At 39.1% G+C, this 14,316-nt stretch overlaps 1 non-coding gene across 1 annotated transcript; it reads left to right on the top strand.

The window, feature by feature from the left end:
• The first annotated feature begins 11,976 nt into the window (after positions 1–11,976).
• Positions 11,977–12,080, top strand: LOC118830444. Its single transcript, XR_005009079.1, has one exon. It is a non-coding gene; the product is annotated as a U6 spliceosomal RNA (small nuclear RNA).
• Positions 12,081–14,316: the final 2,236 nt, after the last annotated feature.

Below are 14,316 nucleotides of genomic sequence, written 5' to 3'. Positions count from 1 at the left end.
ACTCCATTTAATAAGCATTGTTAAGTCCCTACTGCATGTAAGATATCATCTGTAACAACTCAAAGGAGTTATTTCTTTCCCCCAAATATTTAGAAACAAAGCTCTTAGAGGTAAATAGAAAAGGAAGCATCCTGTAAGGATCCCAGGCATTCTCTGTTACTACTCACTAGGCAATAAATAATTTACAACAAAGAGTGTTTTGAGGGGATAAAATTGTTGATAAGTCAGGGAAAAAACCTCTTAGCAGTAAAGCCAAGCCATCCATCTTCAATAAACAGGTTTCAAATGCACAGTTTATGAATACATTGGGTTTTTTTTATCTATATGGAAATTGGTCAGTTGTAATATATGTTACATCTCACTGTGAACTTGCGTCTGAATGATATCAGAGTCAGGAATTAAAGCATTATTTCAAAAGCCTAGGAAGGACACAAAAAACCAAGTACAACAAAATGACACTTTCTATCCAAGGCAGAGGAGAAATATGCTCTGTATTTAAAATGCTGAGTGTAATGCATTAGTATTCTAGGAATGATGCCATTTGAACAGAACCATATTCAATCTTGTACAAGCATAATGGCCAACTTGATCTGAGATCAGCTTCCTCAGGGAATCCTGAACCAAAAGCCATGAAGCCCCATTGCTCAGACCTCTAATTTATTGAATCTCAGTCATTCCCTCAAATAACCAGAGCAGTTCACACTTTGGTAACACATTATACTAACAAAAGGCTTTCCTCAGGACAATCCTGTAACTTCTATTGTGGAGGTTTTGGTTTTGCTTTTAAATCAAAACCTACACTCAGAGAGGAGTGAAATGACTTTCCTGTGGTCTTCCAGCTAATAAGGGGCAAAGCTGGAGCTCAAATCTTGTTCTTCTGACTTTAAATCCAGTGATCTATTATACCATGCTATCTTTCAATAGAGGATTGTATTTGATAAATGTGGTGCTACTGACCCGTCATCAATAGAGTACATTTTTCCAGTGTAACAGGGTCACAGAGAAGGTTGGTCACAAGCTTTATACAATCCACCAGGAAAGGCAAATGGGGAGGGAGATGAAGAAAGAAGGATCAAATATCTCATCTGTGTATCCACACTCTGGTAGAGCTATAGGATTTGTCCTAAGAGCAGATTCAAGCTAAGTGGCTTAATCAATCCACAAATATCTATCAAATATCTACAATGAGTCCCACACTCTGTTATGCACTGGAGATATAAAGACAAGCTAAAAATGAAGTGGCCCCTGCCCTCAAGGAGCTTACTTAAGCAGAGTTACTACCTTAAACTTACTTTTATTTGTACCATGCTAAAAGCAACTGAATGAATCAACCACAGTTTAAAATCACAGCATTTTAGAGTAGGAAATGACTCCTGAGATAATCTAAGTTCCTCATTTTACAAATGAGGAAAATATATTTATAAATAAATTTTATAAATTTCCCCTCTAGACAGGAGAAATGATTTGGCCTAATACTTCACAACTAGTCAGTGACAGAGAGTGGGTCTTTTAATTTCCAGGACTTTTTTTAAAATTAACAAATTTCACTTTTTTACATCATGCTTTTTCTAAAAGCTTCATAATTTTCACTCCCACCCCTCCCACACAGAATACTTCCAGACACACAGAATAATTTCAGAAAACAGTTAAACCCAAACAACATAAAAAAGTAATTGCCACAGACATTTCATGCAACCTTATACTTTTGAAGTTTTCTGTTTGTTAAAATTAAGGACAAGTGCGTGCTTTAATTTTAATAAGTTAAGACCAACATTGTTTATTGATTTTTTTTCTCAGTGTTGTTGACTTTTAAAGCTTTCCTTATTTATACGATATAGTCACTGTATAAATTGTTCTCTTCTTTCTGCCATTTTTCCTCTTCCTCACTTCATAAAAATCCTCCCATAATTCTTTAAATATGCATATTTATCATTCGTTATGGTACAACAGTATTCCATTACATTCATCTGCCACAAATTGTCCAATCATTCTTCCATTGCTGGGCAAAGAGTTTTTGTCCAATTTTTTGCTATTACATATAGTGTTGCTAGGAATATATTTTTGGTATAAGTAAGACTTCTCTTGCTATTAATAAGCTCCATGGTGTATAAACCAGCAGTGAGATTACTGGGTGAATGGATATAAATCTTTCACACTTTTTTGTTCTTTGCATAATCCTAAACTGTTTTCTAAAATGGTTGGTCCAATTCATAACTCCACAAACAGTGAATCAGAAGGTCTGCTTCTCATATCCCAGTGATAGGCTCCTTACACTGTAGCCTGTTGCCTCAGTATTACCAAACCTAACCTCCTGTAGTGCCACAGAGGGAAATATGGATGCTTTGCACACTGTGCTTTGAGAAACACTTAAAACTACTTAAACTGTAATCAATGGATGCCTGGAACAAATCATTTCTAGTAACAATTGTCCACTTGAGGGAACCAGGATCTGAGATCAAACACGGGATTTAGTTGGGCCAACATGACAAATATTTCCCTCAGCAATATTTTATGAAGGTAGATTTTCAAAAGAAGTCATTTCTAGTAGTAAAAGAAAGAACCTAAAATGGGTAAGAAAGGACAGTGACAATGGCAGTAGTGGAGGAGGGACCAAAATGTAGAAGGACCCAACAGGGTATTATGAAAAGAAGGAAGAGGACCGAGGACAATTCGCTGCCCAAGAACTCCAAAGTCAATTCCCATAATTAGCCTTTTCTTCAAACTATTTTATAATTGATTGCTTTCACTCTTCTTTTTTAATTTTACCTTTAATTGGGCCTTTAAGGCCTAACTAGTCTAGGAAAGTCAGACTTAAGGTCTCTGATCTCAGCTGAGCTGTTGATAGTCTAGAGGCCCTAAAAGTCCATTGAGCTCATGAACTCAGAGTAGGTCTAATCAAAATATCTCCTTAAATATGGAAATAAACAATCTCAGTAAAGCATCCTTTAATCTCATGACTCCATGTACAGAAGTATCCATTAATAGATTCCATACTGACAGAATATTGGATAAACTACTGATTATTGTGTTTATTTCACTACCTATGTATCTCTTCAGGGGAAAAAGAAAATGCTGAAATAAAATACTGAGAAATGGCCATGGTTATTAGGATAATCAAGGAGTCAGAGCAATAAAGCGGTGGGAACAGGAAGGCAACAGCTGTTGTTAGTAACACAAACGAGAGACCATAGTCTCTCCTGGTCTGAGCTGCTCATAAGCCATTTACAAAAATAGGAAGAGCCCAATTCTCTGGGTTGGTATCCCCTAAAATGGTCTGTATACTAGGGAAGAAAAAAGGAAGTATTTATTAAGTGCCTACTATGTGCCAAGCACTTTATAAATATTATTTCATTTGATGCCCATGACAGCCCTGTGAGGAATGCATTTTACAGTTGAGGAAATGGAGGCACACTGCAGTTAAATGACTTGACCAGAGTCCCAGAACTCTGAGTGTCTGAGGCTGGATTTGAACTAGGGTCTACCTGACTCTAGGACCACTGTTCTATCCATTGCAACACCTAGCTGATTCCATGACAATAGAGCTAAGAATCTTAACTAGAGAAAGAGAAAATTCAAATAAGAAGGTCAGGTGAGCTCCTGTTAGGGTGGAGTAGCACAGCTCCGGGGAGTCCACTTATCTGGACAGCTTTTTCTTTGTGTCTGTTGGTCTTCACCTCTGTTACTTGTTCCTAAGGAAAGTCATAGATATTGAGTTGTACCATAATTTGAAGTAAACCTGGGTGGTGTTAACCTTGGACTAAAAAGTCAGAGACATCTGTGTCCTTCACTATGAAGCTCTTTCCTAGTCTTTCAGGTATGCCGGTATCCAAGCCATGGAACTGTGACCATCGTTGGCTGTGGAATTCCTGTAGTCATTCATATATTAAATAAATTAGTCAAGGGTTCAGTATGGATTATCCAAACCCTCTGGTTCTTTGATGTCATTTAAAGTCTTCCTTTTAGTCATCTTCCCATTTGTTAGTACTGTTATCAGAGTTCCTGACCTATAATAAACACTTAATAAATGCTTGTTGAGTTGATGGAGTATCTACCAGGAGCCCAGCACTGCACTGCACACTGTAAGGGGGCAAGAAGATGAAATTAAGACTAGCTGCTCTCAGGGAGCTTTACGGTCTTATGACAAAGGTATAAATTATATGTGTAAGAGAGAGTCTCAAATCCATAAGACAGTAGAAGAAAGATTACTTCCGTCATGGAGAGTCAGATAAAGCTTCATGAAAGAACATCTGTGTGAGGCTTTGATGAAAAGGAAAGATTTCCTTGGCTATCTTTCCCAAATATTTCTTCCTTGTGATGCAAAAAGTCTGTCTTTCATAATGTGACTCCAGGGAAACTCAGCAAAAATAAATGCCTTAGGAAATGGAGTCAGACTATTTAAGCAATTGCATAGACATAGACACATACACACACACACACATACACATAGCAACAGAAAATGTTAAAGCAATAGAATCACTATTCTCAAGGGAACCAGGTTTAATGAGAAATTGTAAATAAGCTAACTAGACCTCATAATTAACACTACAAAATATGCCCTCTCCCTCTCTGCATAGTAATCCTTGATTCAATTTTTCTTATTAACACCATTGCCTTTATTCATCTCCTTTTTGCCCTCCAACAGCATATAACAAAAGCTAATTGCTCTTGGCCTAGAGCTACTCTGCTGACTTATTTCAAAGACATGACCTAAAGTCATTTTGGAGGAGACTAGCTTCAACCTCTAATATTGTACAATGCCATGGCAAAGGAGAAGGTTACACAACCCACCTGTTTCTAGTCCTCTTTAGCCCCACTTCTTCCCCTCCCCCCAGCCAGGTTGTAAGCTCTTTGAGAGGAGAAAATGATTTCATTATCTGTATCATAGTGCCTAGTATGGAGTAAGCACTTCAAACCAATCTGATTGTCATGTCTTCAGATTTTTTTTTCTCTTGACTTTTCTTACTTCTCTTCTGTTTTTGTTTCTTATTTATTTATTATTTTATTTTTCCCCAGTTACATGTATTTTTTTTAGTAGTTATGGGGTCGAGAGAGGAAAATGAAAGGCAAGTCTAAGAACTGCTGGAGTTGAAATGATGAATAGAAAGTAACACCACTTCCATTCTACTACCTAAACTTCTCTGCATGGGAGACTGAAGAGTTGATGGAACCTAGAGATTTAGGGAATTAATTCCCTAGTAGGAACCCAGGTTTTCTTTCAGAACCAAATATGCTTTAATCTCCCATGATTCCTTATGGCCAGGGATTCCCTAGGGTCTATCTAGCATCTGCCTTCCCTGTCTATGCCAGAACCTGGGGCACAGGAGAAGGAGAGGCTACCCTTACCATATTAGGGAATGGTATTTGATGACACCATTTACACTTTAACAATTCCAAATCCCAGAGCATCATTCCCCTGCTGAAAAACTTCAGGTTCCCTGCTCCTTACCAAAGCAAGTCCAAACCCCTTAGCCTGGCTTTTGACAACTCCATTTTTATTATGATCTATATATGCCATATGTTGATACCTTTGCCTCTACCTGGAATGCCCATCCCCTCATCTCTACCTGTCAAAGTCCTACTCATTTCCTCAGGCTGAATTTAAATGCCACTTCCTCCATGAAGCCTTCTTTCACCTCTACCCTATCAGGAATTAATTTCCCTCTCCTCTGAACCACCAGAACTTAATTTCTCCTCCTCAGCAGGGGTCACATTCTGCCTTTTGTCATAATCAGTCATGCACATACACATCTTAGTCTCCTTTCTGAGTTCCTTGTAGGCAGAGACTATAACTTTCAATACAATATTGTTCATTTTTCTTTTCCACAATGCCTACCTACTTTATAGCTGGGGATCAAAAAATTCTGAATGAGTGATTGATTAAAGATAGTTTGATAGAGCGGAAAGAACACTGATTTTTTTTGGACGTGGCCAAGGTAGGAAACTATTTCACCTGATTATACATATTTGTTACAAGGGTTTTGTTTTTCTTTTCCTTTTTTCCCCAAGTGGGTCTGAGTAAAAGGAAGGGAAAGTTGATGTTCATCCACTGAAAAAAAAAATTTAAAGAGAGCGAATTAATAAAATTTAAAGCAAAAAGAGGGAAAGCATGAATGTTGGATCTGGAGTCAGAAGATTGGGGTTTGAATCCTAGCTCTATTTCCTTACTTCTTGTGTGACCCTGAACAAGTTATTTTACCTCTCAGAGACTTAGCTTCCTCAACTGCAAGATGAGAGATTGGATTAAATCAGGGATTCTTTTAACCTGTGGCCTGTGAACTTTTTAAAAAATATTTCAATAACTGCATTTCAATATAACCAGATTCCTTTGTGATCTTGTTGATTTGTTTTATATATTTAAAAGCATTATTCTGAAAGGGGATCCAGAGGTTTCACCTGACTGCCAACGGGGTCCAGGACACATAAAAAGTTAACTCTCTGTTTAGTTTCTAAGGTTCCCTCTATGTCTAAATCCTATGATAAGATGAATGAATTGATTTCTTGAAAAGTCCCATTTTCTCTCCTACTTTGCCAATTTCTTAGGGTATAAGAGATGTCTTTGGTCACAACACAGTCTCCAGACAGTCCAAACCTATATAGTAGAGACCTAAGCAAGATCTTACAACCTGTGAAGTTCTTAGATTTCTTTTTTTATTTATTTATTTTTTTTTTTTTTGGCAAGTGTAGGTCTCTGAAAGCCACAAGTATAGCAAAGTTCTCTGGAATTTGTTAACATGATGAGGAAAATGGCCAAGAGAATCAAAATAATTTTACATTGTCTTCAACACTGTGAAATCCCCTAAGATCATGCTAATGGTGAAACTCTCACAGGCTGCATCCAAATTTGTAAACCTTGCCTACTTGGTTGCTTATTTGACTCACATAAAATTCCTGTAGGTATAAAAATCCTAGTCTATCTGGGCCCAGAGCTGGAGCCCTTTTTCTGGGAAGGTCCCTTGAACCATATATGGCATACCCATCTATTTTCATTTTGTATCTCTCCAGTGGAATCAAAAATCCTTGAGGTCAGACACTGGTTTTTTTGTCTTTGTATAGCTAATACATCACATGATACCTTGTGTATAGCAGGCATTAAATAAATGCTTAATTAGGAATTGGGAATGTTTAGCCTGGGAAAGAAAGAGCTGCCTTCAAGGATTCGGAGGGCTATCATCTAAAGAAGGATTAGACTTTTGTTTGTTTGTGTGTTTGGCCCCAGATGGGAGAGCCAGGAGCAATAATGGGGGAGGCAATTGTAAAAGCAACTTTAGCTTTGTGGATGAAAAAAACTTCTTATGAATTATATCAATCTCTAAGGTTTGTAAAGTGGGTGTACGTGTGTATGTATACACACATATAGATAGACAAATACAAATATACATACACATACATATACACATATCTGCATATATGTATATAATCTCATTTTATCCTCACAAACCAATCTGTAAGATAAGTCCTATCATTGTTTCCATTTTATAGATGAGAAAACTGAGGCCGATTAAAGCTATCCTTAAGAATGGAAGGGGAGCAGAGAGACAGAGAAAGAGACAGAGACAGAGACTGAGTTCACCTAAGGCTGGATGGGCTATCCTTTCTTTGCCTAGTTTAGGTTGAACTGAGTGCCTACTGAAGACCTGGGGTGCTCACTTGCACCCACCAAGATCAAAAGTCATTAGGTCATTTCTGCAATTGTCAGCACTTCTGATGTTAGATATACAGGGTGTTCCTAAAGTCTGGACACTTAGGCAAAGATGCATATTTTGAAATATTTGGAATATTAACAGACCTTAGCCTCCTTGACTTCTTTTTCTGGGGTATGCTAAAGGAGGTGTACTTAATGAAAATCACAGATGGAACACACTTGATTGAACGCATAAAGAGTGAATGTGCTAAAATTGACGGCAATGTAGAGCTATTGCATCGAGTTCCCATGAATCTTGCAAAGCTCATCAACCTTTGCATCACGAATGATGGAAATCATATTGAAAATGTTATTTGTTAATATTCCAATTAAATAAAATGTTGTTGAAAATTTCATTCATTTCATTTCTTGAAAATATGCATTTTTGCCTATGTGTCCAGATTGTAGGAACACCCTGTAAAGAGTTAGAGCATATTGGTCCAATCTGAATTCTGCAAATTGTTAAATTGGATTCATTTTCAAATGTGGAGAAGCTTCCATATTGATATTTAATGGACTATCTTGATTTCATCAAGAATACCAGGTACATAGTAGGTGATCAATAAATTGTTATTGGTTTATTATTACAAATAGGGCAAAATATTTCACCACATCCAATTCAATTATTTGAAGCAGCCTTTCTGACTGTTTCCTGCATATTTTCTGGTTCTCTTTATAGGTATTCAGCCAAGGCAGGCCCTTTCTGAGGGAGCAAAAGAGCCTAAGATTCTAGCAGGTATCTGTTGAGGCAATAAGCGTTATTCTTTCTCTTGGACTTTAATGGACGATTGCTAAATAGGCCATGTGTTTACCAGAGTCCTAACAGATAATTTCTAAAGAAGATCAAAGCCCCAGCTGCAGTATAAATGGCCATGACACCAATTAACTTAGCAGAATTTGCTCATTGTGTGGATTCCAAGGAAAAACCCTTACTTGTCATTTCTTGAGAGAGGAGAGCAAGAGTGGGATTGTCACAGGCCCGATTTCCTGAGAATTTTCCTCTCAGTGCTCTGTTCCTGCTACTGTTGTTGGCATAGTACCAAAAACTATATTTGGCTTCCCTGAGGATATACCATATTATTTTTAACCCAGAGTCTTAAAAATCCTAAGTTTCCATCTGTTCATCTCCCATAAACAGAACTGTATCCCATTATAACCCTCACTTAGGATTTTTCTTCCAAAAATTTTGCCCGAGGGTCTGGTGATAACCACTTGCTGGGTGTAGAAACCTTTGTTAACTCATAAAGGTGATGGCAATCAAGGCTGAATTGAAAAACATGGAGAGAGAACAAGAAGTTGGCCATTGCAATTGTAAATATGTAATAGAAGTCACAATAGAATAACTGACCTCTCCATAATCCATTCAGAAATATTGACTTCACCCCACCTTTTTACCAGAACCAGGAGTCTGAGGCCAACTTAAAGTAATAACTAGGACTCTTCATGCTAAGCGCAAATGGTAAAATCAGGCCCTCCTACTGCCCCATGTGGAGGAGACAGAAACCTTGAGGCAGATTCAAGGCTACTGTTGAGGGAGCAGGTGGGTCAGGAAAATCACCCCAGCTTGCCATCTCGTAGCTTTCTATTTTAACTAATTTATTTTTGTCCACAAGATACAAACTTGACACAGTGGATAGAGATATGGCCTTGAACCCGGAAAGACGAGGATCAAATCCTGCTGCAGACAAATACCATCTGTGTAACCCTGGGAAAGTCACTTAGTTTCTCAGAACTCTTAGGCAATTTTCTTTTTTTTTTAAGTTTCTGTTCTGTTTTTTATTATTATTATTTTCTGCTTAACAAACATTTATTTTCTCCCTTCTACTTTTCCCTCCAAATAATAAAAAAGAAAAAGAAAACCTTCAAAACAAATAAGTATAATCAAATTCCTGCACTGAGCACATCCAAAAGTGTGTTATTTTTCATTTTAAGTTCCTTACCTCCAGAATCATGGGTTGTCATTGCTATCAGTCTTAGGCAACTTTCTAAGGCAACTACAAGTTGCAGAGAATGTGCTATTCAGAATTGCTAAAGGGACTCCCCAAGTTCCCTAAAAGGAAATCATGGGTCTAGTGCCTAATCTCCTAACTAGATGCTAAACCACATTTCTACACTGTTAAAGGACGCTGAGTGCCGATGGCACCCTCCAAATTTGGTTCCCTGGTCCAAAAGTCTGGTTGCCACACTCTGGTTATAGCTCTGGGACTACTTATGCCCGGAACCTGTTCATGCCTTAGCAAAAAGTATATAAGTAACCAACTAGTATGAAAAACTGTTGCCTCAGAATAAAGTTCATAGCACAATACTTTGATTGTGGGTGCCTTCAGACTGTGTTTTTCGGTTGTATCTGACTCTTCCTGACTCCCACTGCTTGTTAGTTTGTTTTTGGCGGAGATAACCAGAATAGTTTGCCATTTCCTTCTCCAACTCATTTTACAGATGAGGAAACTGAGGCAAATGGGGTTAAGTGACTTGTCCAGGGTCACACAGCTAGTAAGTGTCTGAGGCCAAATCTGAGCTCAGGAGGATGAATGTTCTTGACTCCAGGCCCAGCGCTCTATCCACTGTGCCACCCACTTGCCCTTGCACTAAGCACTGATTGCCTGCCCTTCAAGTTAGGGCTTCCCTAATGTGGAATTTATTTCTTTTCTTTGACTTCTCTTTCAGGCCATGATTACTGCCGGTCAAACCCATTCCTTGACATTCATCCTAACACCACCATCCGTAGAACTTATGTGATATACAGACTGCAGAGCAATTAGGGCCTGCTTTAAATGGGGAAATTTGCCCAACAGATAATTCAGTATTTAATAGGCACTGCTGAAAAAATTATAGTCCTCCATACAGAAAGTAGCTTTCTCTAGTGATAAGACCATGAATTAAGTCGTGACCCTCACTTTACAAGTGAAGATGGGAAGGCTGGGAGAAAACATCATTTTTTGGATTTTTTTTTTGAAAATTAAAGTTGTCCCTATTATGACTCTTGAAAGAAGAAACATGAGAGCTGAGAAGTTGATGGGATTGTAGATTCAGAGTTGGAAAGGACCTTAGAGGCCATTGAGTCTAGCCCATCCATTTTATAGATGAAGAAGCTGAGGTACAGAGAAGTTAATTGACTTGCCCAAGATCATGCAGCTATCAAGTATCTGGGGCAGGATTCAAACTCAGGTCTTCCTGACTCAGATGCCAGAGACCTATCTATTAGGCTACCTAGTTACCCCTAATATCCTATTCCAGGGGTGGGGAACCTACAGCCTCCAGGCCACATGTGGTCTTCTAAGGTCCTGGGGAGGCCTTTTGACTGAGTCCAAGTTTACAGAACAAATCCTTTTATTAAGGGGATTTGTTCTGTGAGGCTTGGATTCAGTCAAAGGGCTGTGCTTGAGGACCTAGTGGCCTTGAGGCCACAGATTCCCCACCCCTAACACTGATATGAGATACAATGTTTTATTCACTTTTTTCACTTAAAACTCAAGTTTTAAGAGCTGAATTCACATAAGCTTGCTAGAGCCTACCTTCTGGGTCTAGCCTAAGGAGTTCACGATGGAATCCTGTGAAGAAGGATCTTTTCAATTCATGAATGATCTCACTGATAGTGGTGTTCCCTCATACTTTCACTGTCCATTTTTCTTTAGAAATCCTCTATAAAAGAGCCTTCCTGTATGCTTGAGGCCTTCTTCTGGCCTCAGGTAATCCGAAGATACTCACACAACTCTCAAGCCACGTCTGCCTGGTCCTTTGCTCTTGCTTTGTGACCGATGGGTTTCCTTACCCAGTTACACAGGCCTCCTATGTCTTATTTCACATCTCACTAAGAAGTTATGTATGGCCCCCAAAGAGGAAAATCTTCACATTTTGTGAATAAAAATGTCTGATCATAACTTTCTTTCTTGTTTTAAACCCTATGTTTTCTGCCTTGTCAAAATGAACCAAGGATTACATGGTAATCATTGTATAATTTCTTCTTAATATGTCGTCTTCCTTTCCCAATGGATTCTCAAGCTTCCTCAGACCATCTTTTTGTGCCACCCTAGGCAGCAAATCCAATACAAAAGAAATTTCAGCTCTCACTTTTTCTCCTCTTCCTAATTATCAGGCCATCCAATCCTACTTACCAAACAGCCATCATTACTACAATGAATGAAACATGGCAGGAAGCTAGCAGCCTTTATGCTATAACACATTGATACCAATGGGGAAAGAAGGTGTATGAGGAGGAAGATTAGGAGGCAGTGGATACAACTTCCATAGTAAATTGTAGGGCATCTGGTAATTACTACAAGAATATATAATCTGTTCTGGCTTTGGCAGCACACATACTAAAATTGGAATGATACAGGGATTAGCATGGCCCCTGCATGAGAATGACACACATATTAATGAAATGTTCCATAGTTTTCTGCTTCTCCCTTTGTCTCCCCTCAGATTTCTAACTGGCAGCCCTGTCTTCTCTATACATCACTTGCCCAGTCCGAGTGACCTTTGGGGCACCAATGTCATGGTAATGGCAGCCCTGGGCCCCCATCCTCCCCAGTAAGAACTTATGCAAATAAAGTCCTTTCATAGTGGGTCCTGGCTCTGGGTACCTTTTCCTTTGTGAAGGTGGCAGTATACTCATGCCTGAATGATGGCTGAGGCATATTTCTATCTATTGCAATCTAGGCAGGTCCTCTGGTGGGGACTTTTGCCATGTTTCTCTCAGAGTGTGTCCATCAGGTCTTCCACTGGAGCCAGGACTATATGGACATGCATGGCTTCTAATGACTTCCAGGAGGTTTTTAGTGAGGGTACCCTTCCCTTCCCCATCACCCCCTCTAAGAATAGAGTAACTTTATCCATGCTGAGACAACATGTGCCTTATTCTCTCCAGTGAGCAAGCTGCTGTCCCTCCCAAATTCTCCTTTCAGGAATGGGCCGGGGCATGACATGGGACCCAGAACCCTCAACCTCCTGGGACCCATTTTCTCCAACCAAAAAAACAAAAGCAAACAAACAAATCAGCTCAGGGATAGAGAATGAAGTCCAAGTATGAGAATTCAACTGTTGATCCCCCTGGGGACACTTTCTTTGGTCCCTAATTTCCAGAAGTGAACTTAGTTCAGCAAACATCTCCAGAGACTAGCTGTGTAAATGGTCTTGGGCTGGGAGGATATGGAGACAGCTCCTTTACTGGGCACACGAAGGCAGCTGACACTCTATACAGTCTCCTCAGGCCCTGGCCCTAAGTCTAATCATACATGTAGGTTTAGAATAAAAGTTATATTTTCACATATAATATATGTATATATAATATATGTGTGTATTGCATATAATGTATGTGTATGTATGCGTATGATGTGTGTATATTTATACATATATGTATATATGTGTATATGCATGTGTATATGTGTGTGTGTTTATAGATCCAAGATTCTGAAATAGTTTAGAAAATGGAGGAGCTGAGAATCAAACTCTTCGGTTCAGCATTTTCACACTGTCATACATTACTCCCTTCAATAACCAGGTGTAGGTATGAGGGTATGTGGCATTGGGTAAGCCACTTTCCTTCTGTGGGCCTCAATTTCCCCATTTATAAAATGAGAGTATTGGACTATATCTCCCAGTCCCCTAAACTTCTAGCAGTCTCTATCTTCTCATGTTAATATTTTTCTAAAGAACTTTTTCTAAAATGAACCAATGATTTAAGTCCAGGGAGTGTTAAAAATGATGTTCCAGGGGGAGGAGGAAAGCATTGCATTTCAGAGATGTACAAGTCCTAACCTTGACCCTTATTAGGTAGGTGACCTTAGGCAAATTATTTCTCTAGGCTTCAGTTTCCAACCTGCAAAACAAAGGGCTAGACAAGATGACCTCAAAGGAGCCTGTGGCTCTAACATTCTGTGACATTGGATGTACAAGAAAGGATGAACAGGACTCAATTGGTAGGGAACAATGAATTTGGAATCAGAAGACCTGGATTTGAATCCAACCTCCTCTGTCACTTATTACCTTAGCAACTGTGGACAAATCGCTAAGCCTCTCTGGACCTATTTTCTTATTAGTAAAATTGATGAAACAGTTGACTAGATGATCATTCAGGTCCTTTCTATCTCTCAGTCTATGATCCTATGAAATATCTGGCCCAAGACCACCCAGAGAATTAGCCACAGAGACACTGGACTAGAAAACCAAGGTGTCCTAACTCATACACTATTTTCTGTTCACTACAGAGTATACTCTCCAGTTAGGAACAAAGAAAATGGCCCCCAGGTGGCATTTTTCATCCCACCTTGACAGAGCAGAATGGTAACAGAAAGCTATAGAGGGATACTAATACACAAGGGAAGTGTCTGAAACCTGTACACTCCTCTTTCATAGCAAATCCAAATTAACAAGAGCTCGGAGCCCTTCAATTGACTAGGGAGAAGCATGGGGGCTTTCAACAGGACCCACTTGGACAAAGGTATGCAGCACCGTCAATCACTATTGTGTGGCGCTGTTCATCTGTGGAGTCTGTTCCAGCATGATCTGAACTATGGGCTTTTGTTTTAATGCCCATAAAGCTCTCCACGGCTGCTGCCTTCACAAAGACAAGTCTTATTCACTGTTCTCCCTCAGTCTTCTAAACACTTCATTTGGAAAGTGTCAAAGCCATA

This window comes from Trichosurus vulpecula, chromosome 8, assembly GCF_011100635.1.
Source record: "Trichosurus vulpecula isolate mTriVul1 chromosome 8, mTriVul1.pri, whole genome shotgun sequence".
In the NCBI taxonomy this organism is placed as follows: domain Eukaryota; kingdom Metazoa; phylum Chordata; class Mammalia; order Diprotodontia; family Phalangeridae; genus Trichosurus; species Trichosurus vulpecula.
The sequence above is the reverse complement of the archived record's forward strand: the minus strand, read 5'-3'. Positions and strand labels throughout refer to the sequence as shown.